The 24,259-nt window shown below is 38.1% G+C and overlaps 1 protein-coding gene across 4 annotated transcripts in view; it reads left to right on the top strand.

Moving 5' to 3' along the window:
• Positions 1 to 24,259, top strand: part of pcdh19 (protocadherin 19) — a 73,987-nt gene that overhangs the window by 8,451 nt on the left and 41,277 nt on the right. The gene's annotated exons all lie outside the window — the stretch shown is intronic.

The following is a 24,259-nucleotide window of genomic DNA, read 5'->3' as shown; positions in this document are numbered from 1 at the left end:
TCTTACAGGCATTATAATGAAATACTGCTTAAAGGATCCCATTTTGACTCACAGCAGGATTGTAAGTGCATCTCAGTTTTATAACAGATTCTGATAATGTGTCCAGTGAACTTTTCCGATCTTTATGAAATTTAACAAACCAAAAAAAACTGTTTTGAAACATAGGTGGCTTGCTTCCTCAGTCACAATAGACAGAAGATAGAAAGCTTTCTAGAAAGGTCCACAGGGTTGTACTCAACTGTGCTCAAGTAAACGTTTTTTAAAGTATTGTTCCTTTAAAATAGTAACTAAAGGAGGATTAAATTGGTCATTTAAGTGATTACTAGAATAAAAATAAGTAAGTATCTAGTAAAAGGGGTGCAGTTTCTGAAAAAAAAATTCTTGATTTTATGTTATTGAAAATCAGCCAAAGAGACCAATTGAAATGACTATTCAATTACAGTAGGTATATTAGTACAATAACTACAAACCAAAACATTTACAACATTGTGGTTGGTTGTGATCTTACATCACCAATGCAAATCATTCTTTCTTTCTTCGTTCTGTCCTTCCTTCCTTCCTTCCTAGTCTGGCTCTTATACTTCTTTCTTTTGCATTATGCTTTGTGATGGGATTGTGATGGCGCAGGAGCCCACCTTCAGGGAATGCAGATATATATATTTTTTATGGATTTATTAGATTTGTAGATTTATGATCTAGTTGTGGTGTCCACTGAATGTACGTTAGAGAGGGAAGTGTTAGTAGGTAGGACTGTAGTTGAGCTTATACATTACCTATGCTGTATCCATGCGTATGTGTTTGGACAGATAGTACAAGAAAAAAAATACACTGAACCGTGGAATGAAATTCAAAGAATTGTTTGCCTTTAGGATTACAAGAATGCGAACATCTGAGAACATTTAAATCATGCAAATATATTGTCCTAGGTAGAACTTGTAATGCTGTTTAAATTCCAGGGATTGGAGAATCACAATGTGGTATTGCTGGAACCTTGTTTGTAGTAGCAAGAGGAGGCAGGTCAGGTTTTACTCTGGTAACCAAATTGACAAAGGAGTATTATGGAGTATTGTAAAAGCAAATGTAGTAGCATATTGCCTTAAATCTCTCATATAAAAGCACCTTGGAAGCAGGTTTATGATACCTCTATTTGTCTCAGGTGATGAACATAAAAAATGTAGAAAAGAAAAATAAGGCTGCTGATTGAAGGTGGTGATCTCTAATTCAAGGTTGTGTTATATACATATTAAAGAAGAGAAAAATAAAAGTGAATATAGCTGCAAGCAGCAATTATCGGGGTCCAACACTTTAGGCCTTGTAAGGACATGCGTAAAAAGATATTACTTAATATTGTGCAAACCTGTAAGCAGAGAAAATGCAAGATAATTTAAAGAAATATCTGCCTTCATTAACCTTGTCTAATAGCTGCTGAACATTGATTGGCCCATGGTATTGTTCATCAGTGAGGACAACTGTCCTCATAAACACTGATGAGACCTTGGAAAAAGACACTTTGTACAAGATTTCAAGTCGATTGGACCAGTGGTTCTGTAATTAGAGCCAATTTCATGTTTTCCAATTTTCCTGTTATAACACCACCAACTGGTCACGCTCAGTAATTTTTTACGTGTTCTGAGATTGTGCCCATGCATAAGTGTGTCAGTTTTGGTGAAAATATCTCATTCCATTCAAGAGTTATAGCCATTTAAGTGAAAGTGGCCATGACCACTTCAAACTTTTTGACATGCTGTCACAAAGTTAATCAAAAGTTCAACATTTTTTTATAATTATTGATAAGGGGACTCCAGAGAATCTTTCTGCACTGGTTTGGTTCCAATCGGACAAATGGCCTAGAACTTGCAAAAGTAGCTTTTGCAAAAAAAATCCAATATGGCGGAAAGTTTTGGTGGGAATTGGAGATATACGTTTTGTTGTCTTGACCCAAGTATTCCAATGATATAAGACATTTGAGTCTGTGATGAACAGTTCAAAAGTTATGGTCTTTTTTGTAAATTTTTTTTTTGTTTTGCTCACTGTAGTGTATTCACCGTGCGGCTGACTGGGGCGAGACTTTGCGCTGTTGTAGACCAATGGTGTACTACCATCCCTCAAAGTTTCAGATCTCTAGGACTTATGGTTTGGTCTGCGTGATCGGTTTCAGGGCAGAATAATAATAATAATAATAATAATAATAATAACAATTCTTACAAAAACAATAGAGTTTCAGCACTTCATGCTTAAACCCCTAATAATAAAAATCCTTACAAAAACAATAGGGTTTCAGCACTTCTTGCTTGAACCCCTAAAAATAGATTTTGTGTGTGTGTTAATATCCAATGTCTGGGTATTTTCCAGCTTTCTCTTGGCCAGTGTTCACCCTGATAAACACTGCTTGTTTGTGTGCTGGTCAGATAATGCACTGCGCTCCATCTGACATTGAAAAACATCTCTGTGACCACAGGCCTGAATGTTGCTCCTCCAAGCCCAGAAATTACTGGGCAAATTAAAGGGCATTGGCATGATTGGTAATATTTCTGGTCCTTATTCATGTATCTTAGTGAGACAGATATTTTCTTCCTTTCCTTTAGATCAGTACTGTGGCCAGAGTCATGTCTCCTCCATTGTGAAAATATAGTGGCTTATTTCCTAGGTATTCTTTAAGAGAACTGTTGTCAGAATAATTACATACCCATTTATGTGAAGCACAAACAAATTACTGTGAAATGGCCAATAACAGCACTATCATGCTTTGCAAGTCTGGACTTGAAAGTGCTTGACTCCACAAGGCAAGGTTTCCCAAAGGTCTAGACAGGACCTACTAAGTAGGACACAGTTGTGATTAACCCTACATGTCTGTTTTTGGACTGCATTTGACCATCACTGGCATAAAAGTCTATTGTAACAGACTGATATTTTTTTAACTAAAAACTAAATATTCTCCATAACTAAACATTGCCTATAAAGTGGCACATGTTAAACATTAGTGTCAAAATATAAAACACAACTACAAGAACACCATTCCTAAAGTACTTATTCTTAAAATTAAATGCATGAAATCTTGATCTTGGAAACAACTCAATGTAATCCTCATTATACAAGTGAACCTTCATTAAAACATCAAAAACACATGAGAAACTCGACTGTAAAACTTACTATATATTAATTTTAGTCAATTTTACTCTGAATAAAATGGCATTGAATATTTGTCAAAAACTTAAACCAACTATTCAAACATTTTATATATATTAGCTTAGACCTGTATCAACAAAAACATGTGAAAACCTGATCTCCTGAAATAATAACCTTACAATTTCAAGATTCAAGATTTTTTCACATACACAGTTACATACAGCATATAACTTGCAGTGAAATGAAAACCTGGTCTACTCTTCTTTCGACTGTGCATTTAAATAACTAAGTTAAAAAACAGAAATTAATAAAAAAATAAGAAATATTAAGACATAAGAAATAAGAAATATATGTATAGCAATATGCAAAAAAAAAAACAGATTTACAAAATATGCAAGTACGTTGCATACAATAGAGATAACAATGTAGTATGTTATCTCCATGAGCTGTGTGAGCTCTCTCCACCCCCGCTGGACCTGTGAGAATATAATTCTTTCATTTCCTTTTGCTCTTCTTCTAGACTTGTATCTGTTTCCCTTGGAGGACAATTGGGCTGCCATTTGACCCAGCCATACTGGTCTGATGACCCTCTCACACTGTTTTTAGGTGAAGAGCTAAAGATCTCTTTAACTCTCATGTATTGTGATAACATGTTGTCTTGGGTTGAGGTGTTCAACACAGGTTTTCTGCTGGTTCACAGGGGAGGCGTAACCATTCCCAATTCTGATACCATCATTCAGAGTTTTGCATTGCATATGTTGGTTTGCAACCATTTTGGCAACAGTATAGCAGTCTCTAGGATTAGGACACTGCTCTCTGGCCATTTCTTTTTTTTTTTTTTTTTTTAACCATTTTTAGCCATTTCTAGCCATTTTTACTCCATGGTGCAACTTACTCCATGGGGCCTGAAATCTGTCAGGCCATGTATTGTGAACTACAGTTCTGGACCTGCTGTTTATGCTGGCTGGACTTGGTGTGCTGGAGGTGGAAGAGGCATTCCTAAGAGATGGACTGCTTGATATATCTGTAGTTGATGTACTTGCTGATGCTGAATTTGTGGCATACATTATATTATATTATATATATTATATGTTCTGAAAACATCCAACCAATGCATGAATTTTAACATGTTGTCTCAAATATAAAATAAATTATGGTAACTATATTCTACATGATACCCTGTAAAGTACAACTTATAAATATAAATAAATAAATTGCACAACGAATATCAGCAATCTTTTTTGGGCACACTCTTTGAACAATTCAACAATTAGGTACATTACCCTTAGTGTTCCAAGTGTTCCCTGGTTGGTCTAGCATCTAAGGATCCAGTATGCTCACTGCTGCGGCCCGGGTTTGATTCCCACGCAGGGAACCAACCCAGCCACAGAGAGTGTACTCTGCCGGTCCCAAGCCCAGATAAAATGGGACGGCTGTGTCAAGAAGGGCATCCGGTGTAAAACCTGTGGCAAATCAAACATGTGGACCAATGACCTCTTAACGGGAGCAGCTGAAAGAACAACAACAACCCTCAGTGTTCCAAGCCTGTGGTAGTTTGCGAGACTGTATAGGCTGGAGGTGTTCCTGCAGGTCCTCTTCCTTAATCAACTTCAGGTCAGACTTGTATTCCACTCCTAAGCCTGAAAGTTTCTCCAGGATGGATGACAGGGTTTGTTCAGGCAAGCTTGGTAAAGCTATTAAGAATGACTCTCTTATTTCCACTGCAATCATGGACATGGTTCTGTAAAGCAGGAAATGAGTGATGGAGATTTATCATTGATAAATCACACACCTTAAACATTGGAAATGGGTAATAATCAAGAAGAATACTTGCCGAAGACAAATTGAAGTAGAATCCTGTGCTACTTCTTTCAGTGAAGACACCCACACAAATTAGATGAACCACCTGATAATGGTGCTTTGGCTTGAGCAGGTGCCCTGGAAAGATACAAGCTCTGAAATCAATATATTCATTAATGAGAATGATCAAATAGGCCATCTGATCTGAAGTAATTACAGGTGCACATATGCAACCTACAGTTTGTCACAGATGTAATATCAATGTCCATACTGCTCTATCTGGTGTATTTTCTCTTCTGTCCCCAACTAAAAGAGGTAGTGTTCTCAAAAGACACCAGTTTTGTACAGCATGTCTAGACAACTTCTTACTGCCTGGGCTGATTTCAGGATGTTTGTCTTTCGCATCGGTACCAAGATAATTAAATTCACTGATGCATCTGTTTAACTCTGCGTAAGTAGAACACTTTTCCTGAGTTACCAAATGATTACATAACATGGCTAAGTCAAATGACACAACTCCTTCAAAGAGATCATGACCCCGACAAGGGAGTAAACCTGGCTGACACATATGAAAGTGCTTAAGCTGGTTGAATACTGAATCAGATTTGTCAAAACGGATTTGACTGAAACATTTCTCCATCAATATCACAAAACCGATATGTACTTCTACTAAAATTTTCCACAAAGCCACTAATATTGTTCACAAAGCCACTGATATTGAGATCCTAAATTATCTCCAGCTATGGCACACAACCCACCTCTCAGAAAAATGGATTTATCACCTCAAATGAATCATGACAGCGTATCAAGGCCAAAGATGATCCTTCAGTCTGAAATAATTCAACAAACAACACGAAACAACATGTCCATCCCAAATATCTTCCATAATATCAGGGTTTGATATTATGAGAGTGAACTTTGTCATGGTGTTTCCTGACAGACTCTGACACAAATAAAGAGGTAAGTGTTTCTGTTAAGGGTATATATTGGGCAAAGCACTCTTTTCCAGAGTCATTTAAGCCTAAATATATAGTGGATCAACATAGTTCAAGCTTTTTTTGAACATGGTCTTGCAATGCTGATCTGTTTGTAAAAGCCTGTTACAATTCTTAAGAAGATAATCTTTTTCAAGTTTCTTGATAATGTTTTTGATAGTAGTGTCATCAATTTCAAGTAGTGTCAATTGCTCAGTCAACTTAGCAAATACCTGGGACTGTCCAAGGCCATAAATTACTTGGAATTCTTCAATAATTGTTTGAATTATTGATGCAGGCAACAGCAACTTTGCCCGAAGTCTCAAATAAAAGTGTCAAATTCTTAAAGAGGAGATTTTCATCCACATTAAGTGCATGTGAGACCTGCACTGTTTCATGCACCTGCTCAATTGAGTTTTTTTCTGTGTGGTTTTGATATATGAGAGACAAATGTGGACTTTACAGTAAATGTTTTAGCACACTTTCTGAAAGGACAGTGTATTTTCTGCCCTGTTGTAAATGGCCTTTCAAGTGACAAATGAATTCTTTCAAATGCTCACATTCAAAATCACAGCCATCTATATGGCAACTTAATTTAGTCTGTTAATTTTAATTGGGAAGTTCTGATAGATCTTTGAAAATCCTTGTGATCCCTATACAAACTTAAAACCACTGAATCTGGGACACCACAAGTGAACCTGTGGTTCGGTGCATTTCTTGTCTATCTTTGTGTGCTGGGTAAAGGCACAAATGATTCTAAATTCATGGTTACACTTTTTGCAAATGTACATTACTGATTCTAATAACTAAAATCTTCAAACCCAACACAATGACAGTTTTAGTCTATATGTTCTCATGCAGCTATCTAACCACCAGCAAACTAAAAATATATTTAGCTAGGATAATCATTAAATAACATAAGCCTGTTGACATAATGGCAGCGAAGTGTTAGTAAGTCCACTTGAAACAAATACAGTGAAAGCTGTGAAAGAGTAAAGATGAATGAGTGGCTAAATGGTACATAAAAAACCTCTGTACCACCTGACTACAGCCAAGGATAAATATAATTTTTTAGTACTCTATGTACGAATTTTTGTGAGACCTTGTTGAACTTTAATAATCTGAATGGCTGGCTGAGAAAACTTAAACGCTGACTCTGAACACAGAGAACTTTCCCCACATAAATACTGATGTACACTCACCATCCACTTTATTAAGAACACATGTACACCTGCACATTCATGTAGTTATCTAATCAGCCATCATGCGGCAGCAGCGCAATGCAAAAAAATAATGAAGGTACTGGTCAAGAGCTTCAGTGAATGTTCACGTCAAACATCAAAATGAAGAAAAGTGTAATCTCTTTGTGACTTTGAACATGGCATGGATGTTTGTACTAGAAGGTTTGTTTTGAGTATTTCATAAACTGCTGACCTCCTGGGAATTTTACACACAGAAACAGTCTCTAGAATTTACACAGAATTGTGTGAAAAACAAACAAACAAAAACACTTTGAGTGAGCGACAGTTCTGTAGGTGGAATTGTTGATAAGAGAGGTCAGAAGAAAATGGCCAGATTGGTTTATGCTGCCAGGAAGGATAGAGTAACTCAAATAATCACCCTTTACAACCATAGTGAGCAGAAAAGCATCTCAACATGCTCAAAAAAGTCCACAGTGGGTTCTACTCATATCAACCAAGAACAGGAATCTGAGGCTATCATGGGCACAGGCTCACCCAAACTGGACAGTTGAAGGTTAGAAAAAAAATCACCTGGTCTTTTTCCAGTCTGCAGCTGTCCAGTTTCGGTGAGTCTGTGCCCCTGATAGCCTCAGATTCTTGTTCTTGGCTGACAGAAGTGGGACCTGATATGATCTTCTGCTGTTGTAGCACATCCACCTCAAGGTTTGATGTGTTGTGAATTCTGAGATGCTCTTCTGCTCACAATGGTTGTAAAGAGTGTTTATTTGAGTTACTATAAACTATCTGTCAGCTCAGACCAGGCTGGCCATTCTCCTCTGATCTCTCTCATCAACAAGGTGTTTCAGCCTACAGACCCTCCACACACAGGATGTTTTTTTTTTTTTTTTTTTGCACCATTCTATGTAAACTCTAGAGACTGTTGTGTGTGAAAATCCCAGGAGATCAGCAGTCTCTGAAATACTCAAACCATCTGGCACCAAAAACCATGCCATGGATAAAGTCCCTGAGATCATATTTTCCCCATTCTGTTGTTTGATTATTGTTGTTTGAACATGAACTGAAGCTCTTTCCTGTATCTACATGATTTTATACATTGTGCTTCTGCTACATGACTGGCTGATTAGATAACTGCATGAATGTACAGGTGTGCAGGTATTCCTAATAAAGTAGACGGTGAGTGTACATTTTGAGCTAGTTTCCGATTCAGCCTTTTGTATGTATGCACACAAAGACGGCAATATCTATCTAAGTCAGATGCCATAGGAACCAAAAGATTTCACAATGGACAAGAACCAACCTCACAGATACCAGCCCTGAGAATTATGGTACAAGATAGCATTATCTGGAATCTCAAGGCTAAGGCTAATTGCCTACTTCTAATTTTGTCTTTCTCTCTCTAGAGAAGGATTTATACTTGCTTTCCCTGAGGATCTAGGCATATTGTTTTGAGAAGGCATGGTGGTTAAACCTACTTGTGGTTCACTGGAGGAAAGAAAGCCCAGCCATTTCAGTCTCAGATATACTCAGTTTAGCTGCTCAGTAATCACGTATATGGAGTTTTGAATAACCTTGTGCTTATAGAAATGCTATAAACACATTATTGTGCATATGGTAATGTTAGTTACCTTTGAATTGTAATATGTTATATGTTTGTTTTATATACAGGTTACTGGTATGTTTGTGTTCTTTTATATGGTGTAAAGCCAGGACATCTGGTGTGAAACAACAACTTTACAATATTTGGCCACAATATCAATGCAAGTGTCGCAGTGAATTACTACCCTGCGCATCTGCTGCCATCACTACTGCCAATCACCTGCACCCCCCCCCCCCCCCCCCCCACCAACCCCCACCCCCACCCCCCAGCTATTTTTTTTTCTCTCTTTTTCTTGCTCTTTGATTCTGTTTTAAAATATTAACTAGAACTGAATGGTTTGAGGAGGATGAAAATGATGTAAATCATATGCTCTGGCCTTCCCACTCACCAGATCTCAAGCCAATTGAACACGTAAGAGACGTTTATGGAAAACGTATGTTTCAGACAGCGCTCTCCACCATCATCAAAAAACCAATTGAGGCAACATATTTTAGAAGAATGGTGTTCATCTCTCAAGTACAGTTGAGACTTGTGGAATATATACCAAGGCAAACTGAAGCTGTTCTTGGATAAATGGAAAGTGCACTGTTTCTGTTAAATCTGTAGTTGATTAATAGAGCTGTCTATTACACATATGTCCTAAATACAACAGACTTTCTGCTTTCACAACCATCATAATGTTTTGCTATTTTTATAGATGAATTTTCTGACTCCTGTTAATCAATGTAATTGTTTTGTTTTTTGTTTTTTTTAACCACATCATCATTCAAAAACCCATATAAGATAAGGTAAAGATCATAGTCTACCACCTCCCTGAGTAGCTACCTTGAGTTTTGCTGCATTGATGAGGCATCTTGTGCCTTCCATCTCTACAGCAAGGGGAGCTAAACAAAGGAAGGAAAATACACCTACAGTCAGATATAGAGAATGACAACTAATCCTTGAACTTGTAATGTTTTATTTTTTGTCCTTAAGTCCATACGGAATTCCATAGTCCGGTCTAGAGTAGAGCCTTTCATGTAGCCTATGTCCATTTTCTTGGTCTTAACCATTTGTGCGGTGAGAGAAAACTTTCAGGTTTTTGTTTTTAGTGATATGCTGTGTTAATCTAACAATTTTTTCCTTGTTAACCAAGTAGCTTGTCAGTGATAAGTTCCTTTTTCCCTTGGTCAGATCTAAGAAATGGTTAATCTGCGCTGTGGTGTACAGGTCCTCAGGCTGTTCTGAGCAGTCAAAGTCCTTTTCACTTATGAGTTGATCTCTGCCTCCTCTATGCCTGTGAGCTGTTCTCCTTTTGTAGCTCTTGCATTGCACTCGGAACCTTCAGTCTCCTGTATCACAACATTCACTGCTTCACTTAGGTGTGGCTGTTTAGACAATTCTATAACCATGTTCATCTTCTCTCCCCCTGTCTCCTGCTTTATTGTCCTTAAGCTCAGTCGTGTTTCTCTGTCAATGTGTTCCTGCGTGAGCTATGTGGTCTCTCCTGCATCTGCTGGTTTGCAGTGTCGGTGACAACTTCAGTGTGGACATTGAGGCTGGGGTCACTGCTAACCTTAACACCCACAGTGGACTCAGGTTCAGTGCTATCATTGGCTCTGGTGTCTGCGATGGTAATTGCTGTGGCATCCGTGTCAGTGCAGTTGTTGGCCCAAGTAGTAGACTGTGTTAGCGGGACTGTTGTCTTCATTACTGACTTCTTCCATCTCTGGCATTCCATTGTTTTGAGCTTTTTAGTCCAGATTCTGGCTTCCTGCTACTCTCCCACTGGCTGTCCCCACACTGCTGCTGCTGTGGCCGGGCTATGTAAGCCCCTGAGCTCCCTGGCTGCATGGCTGTCTGCAGGCAGACAACCTTTTTGTGTCCAATGTCCCCACACTTGAAACATCTCAGGTGTTCCATTGTAGCAAGCACCATGTAGTTGCATTTAAAGTTCACATCCAGGGTCTCATCATGGCTGTTTAGGAACATATAAACGTAAACATCATATGAAATCAAATAAACTGCCTTTGCAGTTATAAAATGTCTTTAAAATAGAAATCCATCTTATTATCCTCTTAATCTGTTATGGCTAAAAGCATTGTAATTTGATCTTGAAGACCGCCTGCTGTTCTACTTGGATCACTTTCCAGCTGGTTTTAAAATGCTTTTCTTTAAAAAAAAAAAAAAAGCACTTGGAACAGATTAAACGTAACAAAACATTTTTCGCACTTTCTCAAGCAGCACTTAATATGTGATATTGCTGAGATTTTCAGTGGGAAGACAAAACCTGTGAAAGCATTCCTGATGGAAACTAAGTTAGCCAGAGACAGAAAATAACTTCATTAAATTATTTTCTCTCTCTTTCTCCCTCTCTCTTAGCCTTGTCTCTCATTAACACAGATTTAGCTGCCAGCATTGAACATGCCTGAGGTTAAATTAATAGAATAGGAATGGTCTGCCTACATTCTGTAAACCTTTCTTTAAATCATGCCAGTTGTTATTGCCACAAGGAGCAGAGAAAAGCAAATTATTTTATCATATTTGTACTCACAATAACTTAAAATGTATACTGTATGTCAATAAATTTACCAAATTCTGCAAACTAGGTACTTATTAATATTAATTAAAAATGGCAGAGTGAAGGGTAATAAAGCTATATGATGCTGAGTGAATAATCCCTATTGACTTCAGTTGAATGAAGGTGGTAATATATGCTGGGGTGACTGAAACAGGAACTTTGCATCTCGGTTTGCATGTTAAACTGTAAACGGTGAGACTGTGAATATCTCTCCTTTTGAGCAAGCAAATGGAAAGAGGACAACAGATACTCACATTATGTTCCTTTCAGCCATCCTAAGAGCATTCAGTGATGATATGAGGTTTTTTAATGCTGGGTTGAATGAAAACAAATTCTTTCTAATTATTTCTGTTTGTGTCATGATGTTCTTTGACCTTGGTTGTAGAGGTGCCAATGTGCCAATGTGCCAGCTTATTCAGAGAAGTGGCGAGGCAAATACTGCAACATGGAGAGGAGTGCTTTGATACTACAAATGTTATTTTTTAGAGTAGAACCTTAGGCACCCTTGCCTTCTTCTCTCTGTGAGAACTAGAAGGAAGTCCAGTGATGTTAGGTGGCATGTGCAGTGTCATGGTAGTACCGATAATGGTGCTGAGCTACGCTATCAGCCACAGCACATCACATGATCACAGCATGCACCGTGACCAGGAGCACCTAAAACACATAGTTGTCTAATTAACATTAGTATATAAGTCACATCTTATATAAAACACTCATTGTTTAGCTTTTGTTGTGTACCACCCATGTTATGGTTTGTTCCCTGTCAGTTGTCTAGAATCTATGTTCATGCATTTAGCCTTGTTGTGGTTATTTGTGTTTCACCCTGTTAATTTAATAAAAGGCCTGCGCTTTCAACCGCCTCCACAACTAATTCCTGACAGAAAGCTAGACTGACCTATGGATGCAGCAGGCTTTTTCAGGATGTCTTCCCATAGCTGTGTGGAAGACATCACGTCTCCTACCTGTTCCGCCAGGGGTATCACTCCTTGTGAACCTTTTCGATCTGAGGGCCTCTAGAAATGGAGAGACGTTTTGCCTGGTTGTCCAGGACCCCCTCTTGACTGCATTTTGCTTGCCAGGGGCCGCATGTTAAGGGGAAAAAAGAAAAACTTAAAGTGCTTAGTAAAGTGATGAGAAAAGATTCAAAGTTGAGAAAAGTGTTAAAAAGCCTCAATGGCTGTACTAGAGGGATGTCCAAAAGATATTCCCTCAGCTGGTGTTTTGATGCTGGTGGGAGATACAGTGACTGTGAAGGCCATAACGTATGATTTATATAATTTTCTTTCTCAGTAAACCATTCAGTGAGTTAATGCCCTGTGGATGTGTATATTACCATCCTGGAAGAGACTATTCCCCTCTATATGGAAATTTTTCATTATAGGCAAAAGGTGACCATTCAGAATAACTTGTAATGATTTGCTTTGACCTCTCACTCTAACCAAACCACGGCATAACATTTTTCTCTTTAATCTGTCACCTGTCTGTATCTGCCAAGGGATGTTAACGCCTGTTGATTCCGGACTCTGCTCCCTTGATATTTATGAATTAGGGCTATAATTCGTGATTTTTGTATATCAGATTAAACTACAGTAAATGACACTTTTATTGTTGCTTCAGTCAGATTAATGAATAAGAAAAAATAAGAACAAACACAAAAAAAGAAACAAGAAGATGAGTTTTCACTATAGTAATAAATAAATAAAACTTAACCTAACTTAAATTAAGTTATTTGTATTTGAACTGACAGGCTACAGACTAGATAGCATTTCGGTGCATCTAGAAATAGTCTAGAGAAAAGAGGCAACCCTCTGTGTTTCAGAGATTCATATTAAAATTCCAATTTTTGTAATAGCCTAATTGCTGGCTAAATATTTCCCTGTTGTGCAGAATGTGTTTCATTATCTGTAGCTAGCACCTTTGCTCCCAGTACTTTTTGTATTTTGAATACAGCTCAATAAAGTGTTTTGATATTTTTCTGGTATGCGTTTTGTCAACAATATAAACTCATCAATAATTATTTTCATTATCAGTGTGCATTTGTCAAGGCATCATGCATTTTATGAATAGGAAATAGAAAAGTAGTGACTCTGAAAAAAACAACCTTAAAAAAAAGCAAAAACAGGCTGCATTTTTTCTCATATTAAATTGTCTTGGTTGCACATTTATGTTAACAATAAAAGTAGTGTCTTTTTCTCACCTTAAGATAGGCAGAGCATGACAGCTTTGTGGAGAAAGAAGATTTAATGAACAGAGTGATTGTTGGCTTTGTGTAGTGCTGGAAATCCATGGCTAGGAAAATTGTAGACCGAATTAATTGTGCATTATTAATTCACAGAACAGAAGGCAGAGCATGTAATGACGTGCAGCACTCACTCAAGTCTGGCTTAATACACTATGACTTGCACCAGGCCTTCTAAGGGCCCTTTCCGCTACTATCATTCTTCCCATTCGTCCTGATTCTCTCATATCTCCAATATTCCCATTTGTCCTGCTTCTCTCATATCTCCACACCTCAGAGCCATTCTCTTTCTCTTCTTCTTTGTTTTGCTTCTATGAAAGCTGATTTTGATGGTACGCTTTCTATTCTGTAAAATGGCTGTAGATAAACAAATCTGAAATTCAGGGATGGGGAAAAGTGCTGATGTTAGTCATAAGATGGTGATATTCTCTTGCTATTTGTTGTATTTTATCCCACAGTGATACTGTTTTGCAATTTGATTGCTGCAGTCTCCTGAAAGTGATTCAAGTAGGTCTACTTTATTGATGTGCTTCCCTAAAACCTTCAGAAAGAGGGCTTTTCAGAATAATGAATTACAAATGATGTATAGTACTGTGCCAAAGTCTTAGGCACAATTTTTTAATTAAAATAGAAAAAGTAGAATGTAGAAAAAGGAACTTAGTATGGGATAGCTTTTCCCTTTGATTTCTTTAAACATTTAAGCCTTGTGGCCATTGATGGGCTGCATCAGGTGTGGCACATAACCAAATAATGACTAATCTGTTAAGAAAAAACATCCAAGAAGATATTTCTGGAAAATTTTCTGCACCCAGACATGTGTTAGTTTGAATTTTATATCAAACATTTTAATCATTATCATGATTTTACCTTTGTGTACAAGAAGCCTATGTAAGTGAATTTCCTTGTTTCTAGCTTTTCCCCAAACAGTTCACTGCAGCAAAAGTAAACGAGCGAATGGTAGCACAGGAGGTCTCAGGAATGCGTTTGTTTAATTCTTGCTAATTTTCTGAACAGTGATTTGTTGTTAAGACCATTAAAAGCTAAATATTAGCTATTTTGAGCTTGGCCCAAGTTTTTTTTGCCAGGAGTGTACTGATGTATTCTCAAAAATAAAAGGTTGTCATGGAAAATATTGACTTTGTTTAGTTAGAGAGTTAGAGAGAGAGAGAGAGAGAGAGAGAGAGAGAGAGATAGACACTATATAGGGATGAGGAGGCTTGTTCCTTTGCCCTAACGACAGGAGTTTTAATATGTCCTAAGGGTCCATGGAATGGGAACAGGTCATTATAGAGCAATGGTCTCAACATCTCATGGTTCTGAGACTTCATTAGCCTAAAGCAATGTGTCAGGGGCCGTTTTAGCAAAAATATACCCAGAAGACTGCCACAGGGTAAAAAATAATGCTCAGAGAGCACAGGGAGGAGGATTATTCCCTGAGATATGTTGTTTATGATGTCTTGGGTGTGTCATATAACAAATGCAGGGAGACAGCTTTCTCTCAGGGATCCTTAGGTTCTCCCTGAAGAGCATGATTAATTGTTATTGTGGTACATTTCACACCCTGAAGTGCTCAGGCAAAGGTAGATGATGCTGCCTCCAGCTTTCTCTGACATTTTTTCCTTCATGATATTTTAATATTTTGTGGCGCTGGTTGATTTAGCTACTCCAGATGCCAGAGTAACAGTGCACACTCTGGTGGAGGTTGAATATGAGTGTTTGCTCTGTTAGCATGACTCATTGACCAGAATTGTATCTGGTCTCACACTTGTTGCACAATTTGCACATGTACACTCCTGGGCAAAATAAATAAATAAATAAATAAATGGTCCAAGCCCAAAATGGTAAAATATTAAGCTTTTATTGGTCTTAACAACAAATCATAGGACAGACATAACCAAATAATGACTAATCTTTTAAGGAAAAAAAAAACATCCTAGAAGATATTTTTTGGAAAATATTATACACCCAGACAATGTGTTAGTTTGAATTTTACATAAAATGTTTTAATCATTATTATGATTTTACCTTTGTGTGCAAGAAAACTATATTTCTTTGTTTCTAGCTTTTCCCTAAACAGTTCACTGCAGTAAAATGCATTGGATCAGGAATGCATTTGTTTAATACTTGCTAATTTTCTGATCAGTGATTTGTTGTTAAGACCATTAAAAGCTTAATATTAACCATTTTGGGCTTGGCCCAGTTTTTTTGACCAGGAGCGCACATTCTGTATACATTGCATTGAACTGTGTATTGTGCAGTATGTTGGCCCAGGAGTGGACAATATTTTATCCCGCTATATACCTTTATATAGCTAGAAATATTTATTTATCTATGAAAAGCAGTCAATGCTGAGGGGGTTTGGAGTAACTTTATCTCAAAATTTTCTATCTGTATGTTTTGTTTTGCCTAAAACAACAGGAACAAGCCTGCCACAGAGGAATGCCTGGGGCTTAGATGTTGGATGGCACAGAGTGCCAAGTAGGTAGAAAACAAAACAACAGGCAAAGGGCTACAGGATGCCAGCTGGGAGAGAAAGACAAAAGCAAATCGGCTTTGTCCCTCAGTGCTACCTGCATGTGTAAGTCCCCATTTAATGGGCTCTACTGGGTTGGAGAAAGACTGTGTGTAACGGAGGGAAGGAGAAAGGGCGTGTTTTGTAGAGAGACAAAGACAGAGAGAGATTCTAATTATAACCATCCAGTCACTGTGTTGTGGTGGCCCACACCAGGCTCCAGCTTGCATGAGGAACTACGGAAAGCTTGCTTTTAGTTTAATTTGGAGGATGAGCAGTAATCCATCTAAGTCCCTTAAAGATGAAGCTTCAATCTGAAGGATAACAGGGTCATCTTTAAATAGATGTGTGCTTCCCTCAACACTTCTAAGCAGCTTCAAAAAGGTATAGTGAAGAGGTCTGGTTAAAGTCATGCAGTCATTATAGTCAGTGTTGCTGAATATCTTGATAAATAGTCTCTGTCGCTGACATTATGCACCTAAAAGTCCTAAATACAAACATTTGTTAGAGTTTAATGTATCTACTATGGAAAGGAAATTAGTGCCATGCTGCTTCCATAACAGTGAAACATACATATGAATATCTAACTACTCACAAATCAAAAGAAACGTGATAGAATTTATTTTGATCCTTATATCTTTGGTCTTCAGATAAACACAACTTCTTCTTAGTGGGTTGTCAGTGAGATGATTGAAGATATTTATAATTTATTGCACATATTACAATGCAGTTGAAATACAGTGATATAAGCCTGGATGAATGGTGGGATTCAGGTGGCTTTTTTGGAGGGATTGACATTCTCGCCAATAACCCTGTTTGACATACAGTATTTTAATTGCTTTTTGTGTTCTTTGTTTGAGGCTGATGGGTGAATGGACACAAATCTAGCACTTGATAAAATTTGTTTGAAATTGCACAAAAGTAAGAGGTTGTCATACACTCACCATCCACTTTATTAGGTACATTCATGCAGTTATCTAATCAGCCAATTGTGTCGGAGCAGCACAATGCATAAAATCACGCAGATACAGGTCAAGAGCTTCAGTTAATGTTCACATCAAACATCAGAATGGGGGAAAATTGTGATCTCTGTGACTTTAACTGAGGCATGTTTGTTAGTGCCAGATGAGCTGGTTTGAGTATTTCAGAAACTGCTGATCTCCTGGGATTTTCACAGGAGTTTACACAGAATTGTGCGAAAAACAAAAAAATCCTGTGAGTGGAGGGTCTGTAGGCTGAAACACCTTGTTGGTGAGAGAGATCAGAGGAGAATGGCCAGCCTGGTCTGAGCTGACAGGAAGTCTATATTAACTCCAAATAAGCATTCTTTACAACCATGGTGAGCAGAAGAGCATCTCAGAATGCACATAACATAAAACCTTGAGGTGGATGCGCTGCAACAGCAGAAGACCACATCAGGTTCTGCTCCTGTCAGCCAAGAACAAGAATCTGAGGTTATCACAGGTACAAACTTACTGAAACTGAACAGCTGAAGACTGGAAATAGATGAGGTGATTTTTTTTTTTTTTTTTATCTTCACCTGTCCTGTTTGGGTGAGCCTGTGCCCATGATAGCCTCATATTCTTGTTCTTGGCTGACAGGTGTGGAACTCAATGTGGTCTTCTGCTGTTGTAGCCTATCCACCTCAAGGTTTGATGTTTTGTGCACGCTGAGATGCTTTCCTGCTCACCACAGTTGTAAAAAGTGATTATATGAGTTACTATACTCTCCCTGGCAGCTTGAGCCAATCTGGCCATTTTTCTCTGACCCCTGTTATCAGCAAGGTGTTTCCACCCACAGAACTTTCGGTCACTCAGTGTTTGTTTTTCTTTTTTGCACCATTCTGCGTAAACTCAAGAGACTGCTGATTGTGAAAATCCCAGGAAATTCTGAAATACTCAAACCAGCCCATCTGGCACCAGCAACCATACCACGATCAAAGTCACAGAGATCACACTTTTCCCCATTATGATGCTTGATGTGAATATTACCTGAAGCTCTTGGCCTGTATGTGCATGATTTTATGCATTGTGCTGCTGAGACATGATTGGTTGATTAGATAAATGCACGAACGTGCAGGTGTACAAGTGTTCCTAATAAAGTGGATGGTGAGTATATCCCAAATGTGGGGAAAGATTGTGAGAAGGGATTTCAGGGGAGTGAGAGGTAGGGAAATAGAGAGATAACGAACAAGCCAGAAATAGTGGTGTCTGTATGCTTGCATACACCAAGCATACAGACTTAACACTTGTTTACAAGGTGAGATCTTTTATTAACTCCTCTCATTAAACTACACTAACCTGAGAAATAATTTCTGACAGCTTTTACCCACTCATTTGAGAAACATATGCAACATTAACATTAGCAAAAGTTAAAAAGTAAATGCATAAAAAGAAAATCTTCGCCGGGTAACAGAATCACTCTATCAATTTACACTCTGCTAGAAGAGCCTGTCAGCTAGATTAGATTAGCTACAACATCATTGCTTTGTGTTAATTACAAGATACGCTTTATACACTGGCTGTTACATTATGAAACAAGTAAATAGTCTTAATTATAAATAAATTATAAAGAAACAAACCATATTCCATTGTGTTTCTGTATATTTATCATTGCTCAACGCTGCTACAAATGGATTAGAGAGGATAATTTCTGTTCATGTCTCAGAGCCAGCATCGTTGTTGTATTGTTTGTGTTGACCTTTGATACTGTCCCTCTAATTATCTCCATTAGAGACTATTTTAATCATTAATTCTAATGCATTTATAATAATTTATTATAAAGCATGAACAATAAAGCATTCACCTGTTTTGTCAGTGTCGTCAAATCCAGATTCAATATGGGCACTAGACAACTGATTTTGCTAATGAAAATAACAATTATAAAATTCCTACAAAAATATCAGCAAAACATTATGAGTGTTACTATAATATAGTACTCAATAGGCATGATTATATATAGGGAAAATTACAATATCTATGTAGCCAGATAAGAGTGAGAAAGAAAATGCACATCAAACCAGATGCTCTTTATGCCTGTAATAACAAGTGTATACAATATTAATTTTCATCAAACTTCCTTCTATGGATGTATGACAACCTCATCACAATGAATGATTAAAAAAAATTAAATTGCTTGTTGAACTAGTATTTGGGACCTCAAGTATTAGAAAATAGGCATTTTGGAGTGTTCTCTAAACTTGCATGTTTGTCCTGTAATAGGTTTAAGAGAGGTCCAATTATTACAGGAAACAGAGGGGAAGATTACATTTTCCCCTTTCCTTCTTTGTCAGCCTCGTGTGGAAATATCATTTGCCATGGATGTGTTGTCCTTTTTTTATAATATTGTCTTTCTTGTCTTGTCTGTGCTTTCTAAGAGTACAATTACATTCCTTAGTGAACAGTATTAGCTCCCCACTGAACCTGTCAGCTGAACAAAATGCAGAGGATGCTCTTGGAGCTGTTGGCTACTCATACACCATATTTCCTCTGAGAGTCACAGCAAATTACACCGCAGGAGGAGGGCAACGTTGCTGGCACACTGCTCCATTTTTTGGAGGGTGGGAGAGTGGTTCTCTATGTTTGTTTGAACAACATCTCCAGGATGGTCTGTGAATGCCACAGTTGGAGACCTTAGAAGGAACTGGAGAAACTGAAAAGAATATGAGTCTGTAATAATATTGCAGTGGGCATTGACCTAACCTATACAGAAAAAAAGAGAACAGACCTCTTGTTCTGTATCTACACCTGCCAAAAGATATGTTTACAGCTGATAAACCATTGTCTGCATGGAAAACCACACACAGATACAGACACAAACACACACAAGCCCCCAGACTTGGGTAAGATGGTGATGGCAGCAGTACAAAATGATTTCAGATCTTAATGTAAGAGAAGTCAGTGAGGTGAGATAAGTACACCAGGTGTGTTATTGCTTTTAAATGAAAGAGCAGACTTCATTACTTGTAAGTGAGCTAGATGCACTCTTTGGAGACCGTAAAAAAGGTCTTTATCTGTGGCTCTGGAGATATGTGGAAGTTGCTGTCACTGGGGTAACCATGACCTCTCAGCCATTTTCTGTCCCCCCACCATACCCGGCTGTCCCCCGACCCCATGACTAGCTTTATGTGCCTTTGAACCTGTTTGCTAAATTAAAGTAAAGGAAGGCCATGTAGATTATCTCAGTTTATTTTGGATGCTGTTCTCAATGATATAGTAGTATGGGGTCAAGCCCAATCTCTCTAGGGGTTTAGGCTATTGACTGGCCCACTGGGGAGCATGCACTCATGTGCTTGCGTGTTGTGAATATTAAAAAAAGTAAGGACTTTGGATGAGATATATAAAATCTTAAAGTCTGTATGTGTATATATTAGGGATGTAATGGAATACCATACATTGATTGAACAGATACTGTGAATATAAATACAGATACAAATAGGAGTTGCACTATTCCTTTATTTTATTATTTTTTATTTATTTATTTATTTATTTATTTATTCTGAAAGCTAACCAGAAAGATTCAAAAGGCATTTGATTGAGATTAGAGGTGTCAATCAGGAATGGGATCCCACAGGATGCAACAAAAAGGTCACACAAATGGGAAGTTTTTATTTTCATGTGGTACAGGTATGAAAGGTGTGAGTATGAAGCTCATGGGACAAAGACCACATTCATTAACATGATATGAATAGGAAGTGCACTGTTTTCTTTTGTGTCTGTCGTCAGTGGTTTGCTCAAGTAGCCTGATCTAAACATTACCTTACCAAACTCCAAAATGAAGTCATATTTCTGTACAAACTGGTCTGAAATTCACAAAAGAAATATGCTCTCATTTACAGTATAGAGCTGCCACTGTATGTAACTCCTGCAGACCACGCACTGTGCACACAGAGGCATATCTCTGCTGGGGTCTCCAAAGAATAATTATTTAATTCATTTTAAAGTTATTTGACATTCACTGTGCATGTTTTTCTTCATTCTTAAGTGAATGATCTCCATCATTATTAAAAGAAAATCTTCCTGGAAAAGTCATATGGGTATTATGATGAAATGCTGCATAAAGGCCCTGGTTTTGACTAGCAAGCGCACTGCAACTCAGCTTTGTAGATTCTGATAGGGTGTCCTGTGAAAAAAAAGTAACTTTTTTACTATTTTTGGAATAAACACATGCAAACCAGGTGTAAATAAAATATTATTAGGTGGTGATTGCTCTCAACTATAAACAACAGTTCAGTGATTTGGGAAAAAACACTGTTTTATTTTAGTTAGTTAAGTTAGTTTCCTAGTTTACTCAGTCACATTAGATATAACGTTTGCCAGAAAGTTCCACAGGGCATCTGGTTGAGACCAAATAGGAACTCTAGTGAAGTACCTGAGGAAATGTACAAGTTCAGGAGTTGAATAAATACAGATAGTGGCACTTCGTTATACCCATAGTATAGTTTATACCCTCATTATCCACTTCATTAGACAGTACACTAGTACATTTGCGCATTTGTCCAAACAGCCAATCATGTGGCAACAGTGTCATGCATAAGATCATTCCAACATGGGTCAAGAGGTTCAGCTAATGTTCACATCAAACATAAGAATGGGGGGGAAAAATGTGATCTGAGTGACCTTGACCATGGCATGTTTGATGGTGCCAGATGGGCTGGTTTCAGTATTTCAGAAACTGCTGATCTCTAAGCATTTTCACTCACAATATTCACTAGAATTTACACAGAATGGTGCAAGAAATGAAAAACATGCATTCAGTGGCAGTTCTGCAGGCAGAAATGCCTTGTTGATGAGAGAGGTCAGAGGAGAATGGCCAGAATCGTTCAAGCTGACAGAATGGGGAAGAAATGCAGTCTCAGTGACTTTGACTGTGGCATGGTTCAAGTATTTCAGAAACTGCTGATCTCCTAGGATTTTCACACACAACAGTGTCTAGAGTTTACACAGGAATCAGAGGCTACAATGGGCACAGTTTCACCAGAACGCACTCGAAGTTTAGGAAAGACAGGTGACATTTTTCCAATCTTCGGCTGTGTAGTTTTGATGAGCCTCTGCCCACTGTGGCCTTAGATTCCTGTGTAAACTCTAAAGGCTGTTGTCAGCAGTTTCTGAAAAAGTGTGAGAATTTCATAGTGCTTACTTGAATGCATGTGTATTAACAATACATTATGAACATGTACAGTCAGGTCTGGAAGTATTTGGACAATAACAGAGTTTTTGTGGTTTTGCCTTTATACACCACCACAATGGATTTGAAATAAAACAATCAAGATGTGATCGAAGTGTAGACTTTCAGCTTTCAGGTTCCACAAAAATATGGCATTTACCATTTAGAAATTACAGCCATTTTCAACAAAGTACTTCCATTTTCAGGGGCTCAAAGGTATTTGGACAAAGTGACATAATTGTAAATATAACCATAATTTTAATACTTGGATGAAAACCCTTTGCAGTCAATGACTGCCTGAAGTCTGGAGCCCATGTTCTCAAAACTCAGATTCTGAGTTTCCTCCCTGGAGATGCTTTGCCAGGTCTTCACTGCAGCCACCTTCAGTTGCTGCTTGTTTGTGGGTCTTTCTGCCTTCAGTCTTGTCTTCAGTAAGTGAATGCAGCTCAAATGGGTTGAGATCAGGCGACTGATTGAAGAATATTCCATTTCTTTGCCTTCAAAAAGTCTTGTGTTGCTTTCGCAGTATGTTTAGGGTCATTATCCACCTGCACTGTGAAGCGGCATCCTATCAGCTTTGTAGCATTTGGCTGAATGTGAGTATAGCCCTATACACCTCAGAATTCATTTTGCTACTTCTGTCAGCAGTCACATCATCAATAAACACCAGTGAGCCCGTTCCATTGGCAGCCATACATGCCCATGCCATAACACTTCCTCCACCATGTTTGACATGTGATGTGCTATGCTTTGGATCATGAGCTGTTTTTTTCTTTCACCATACTTTTCTCTTCCCATCATTCTGGTACAAGTTAATCTTGGTTTCATCAGTCCAAAGTATCTTATTCCAGAATATGGGAGGCTTTTTTAGATGTTTCTGGCAAAGTCTAATCTGGCTTTCCTGTTCTTGAATGTTACCAGTGGTTTGCACCTTGTTGTAAACCCTCTGTATTTACATTCATGAAGGTGTCTCTTGATTGTAGATTTTGACAATGGTACGCCTACCTTCTCCAGAGTAATAATGACTTCTGGCGATGTTGCGGAGGGGTTTTTCTTCACCAAGGAAAGGATTCTGCGATCATCCACTTTAGTTGTCTTCCATGGTCTTCCAGGCCTTTTGATGTTGTTGAGCTCACCAGTGCTTTCTTTCTTTTTAAGAATGTACCCAACTGTTGATTTGGCCACACCTAAGGTTTCTGCTATCTCTCTTATAGATTTATGTTGTTTTTTTCAGCCTAATAATGGCCTCCTTCACTTGCATTGAGATCTCCTTGGACTTCATGTTGGTAGCTCCAGTCGAACAGCTGCCAAATGCCAACTCAAAACCTGATATCAACTCCAGACCTTTTATCTGCTTCATTTGTCTTGAAGTAACGAGGGAATGGACCGCACCTGGTCAATTAACTTCTTGTCAGTCAATTGTCCAAATACCTTTGAGCCCCTGAAAATGGAAGTAATTTGCTTAAAATGGTAAATGCCATATTTTTGTGGAACCTCTTAAAATAAAGCTGAAAGTCTACACTTTGATCACATCTTGATTGTTTTATTTCAAATCCATTGTGGTGGTGTGTAAAGGCAAAATCACAAAAACTTTGTCATTGTCCAAATACTTCTGGACCTGACTGTATTTGTTAATGGCCTAGAAGATCTGTTTTGCAGACTGTGGTGAGCAAATAATACATTTGAAAAGCCTCGCAAGTAAATGGCATTCAAATCTAGTTTTACTCTGGAGGTAGTGGAGCATGTGTGACACGTGCTGAAAATAGCAAGTAATTAAGGCAGCTTTATTCCTCTGTGCTGTGCAGCACCTACCATCATAGCATGAAAGGACATTAATGTTGCAATGCTCTTAGTGACCTGTTGGTTCATTGATTGCAATCTGCTTTTCAGTCTACAGATGTGCCAGTGACGTGCCGAGAGGTAATGCGCTCCTATCAATCCCGCTGCTGACATCTGCCTAAAAAGTCTGTTGTAGATGTACCTAGTATGGAAGAATCATAGTGCAAACTAGCCTTCAATTACTGGATCCTGAGTTGGGCTGATTGGGTTGGCCTGATTGTGATTTGTGTGAGCTTTTTACCCCA

This window comes from Pangasianodon hypophthalmus, chromosome 7 (assembly GCF_027358585.1).
Source record: "Pangasianodon hypophthalmus isolate fPanHyp1 chromosome 7, fPanHyp1.pri, whole genome shotgun sequence".
NCBI classification, from domain to species: domain Eukaryota; kingdom Metazoa; phylum Chordata; class Actinopteri; order Siluriformes; family Pangasiidae; genus Pangasianodon; species Pangasianodon hypophthalmus.
This window is presented reverse-complemented; position numbering and strand designations above follow the sequence as displayed.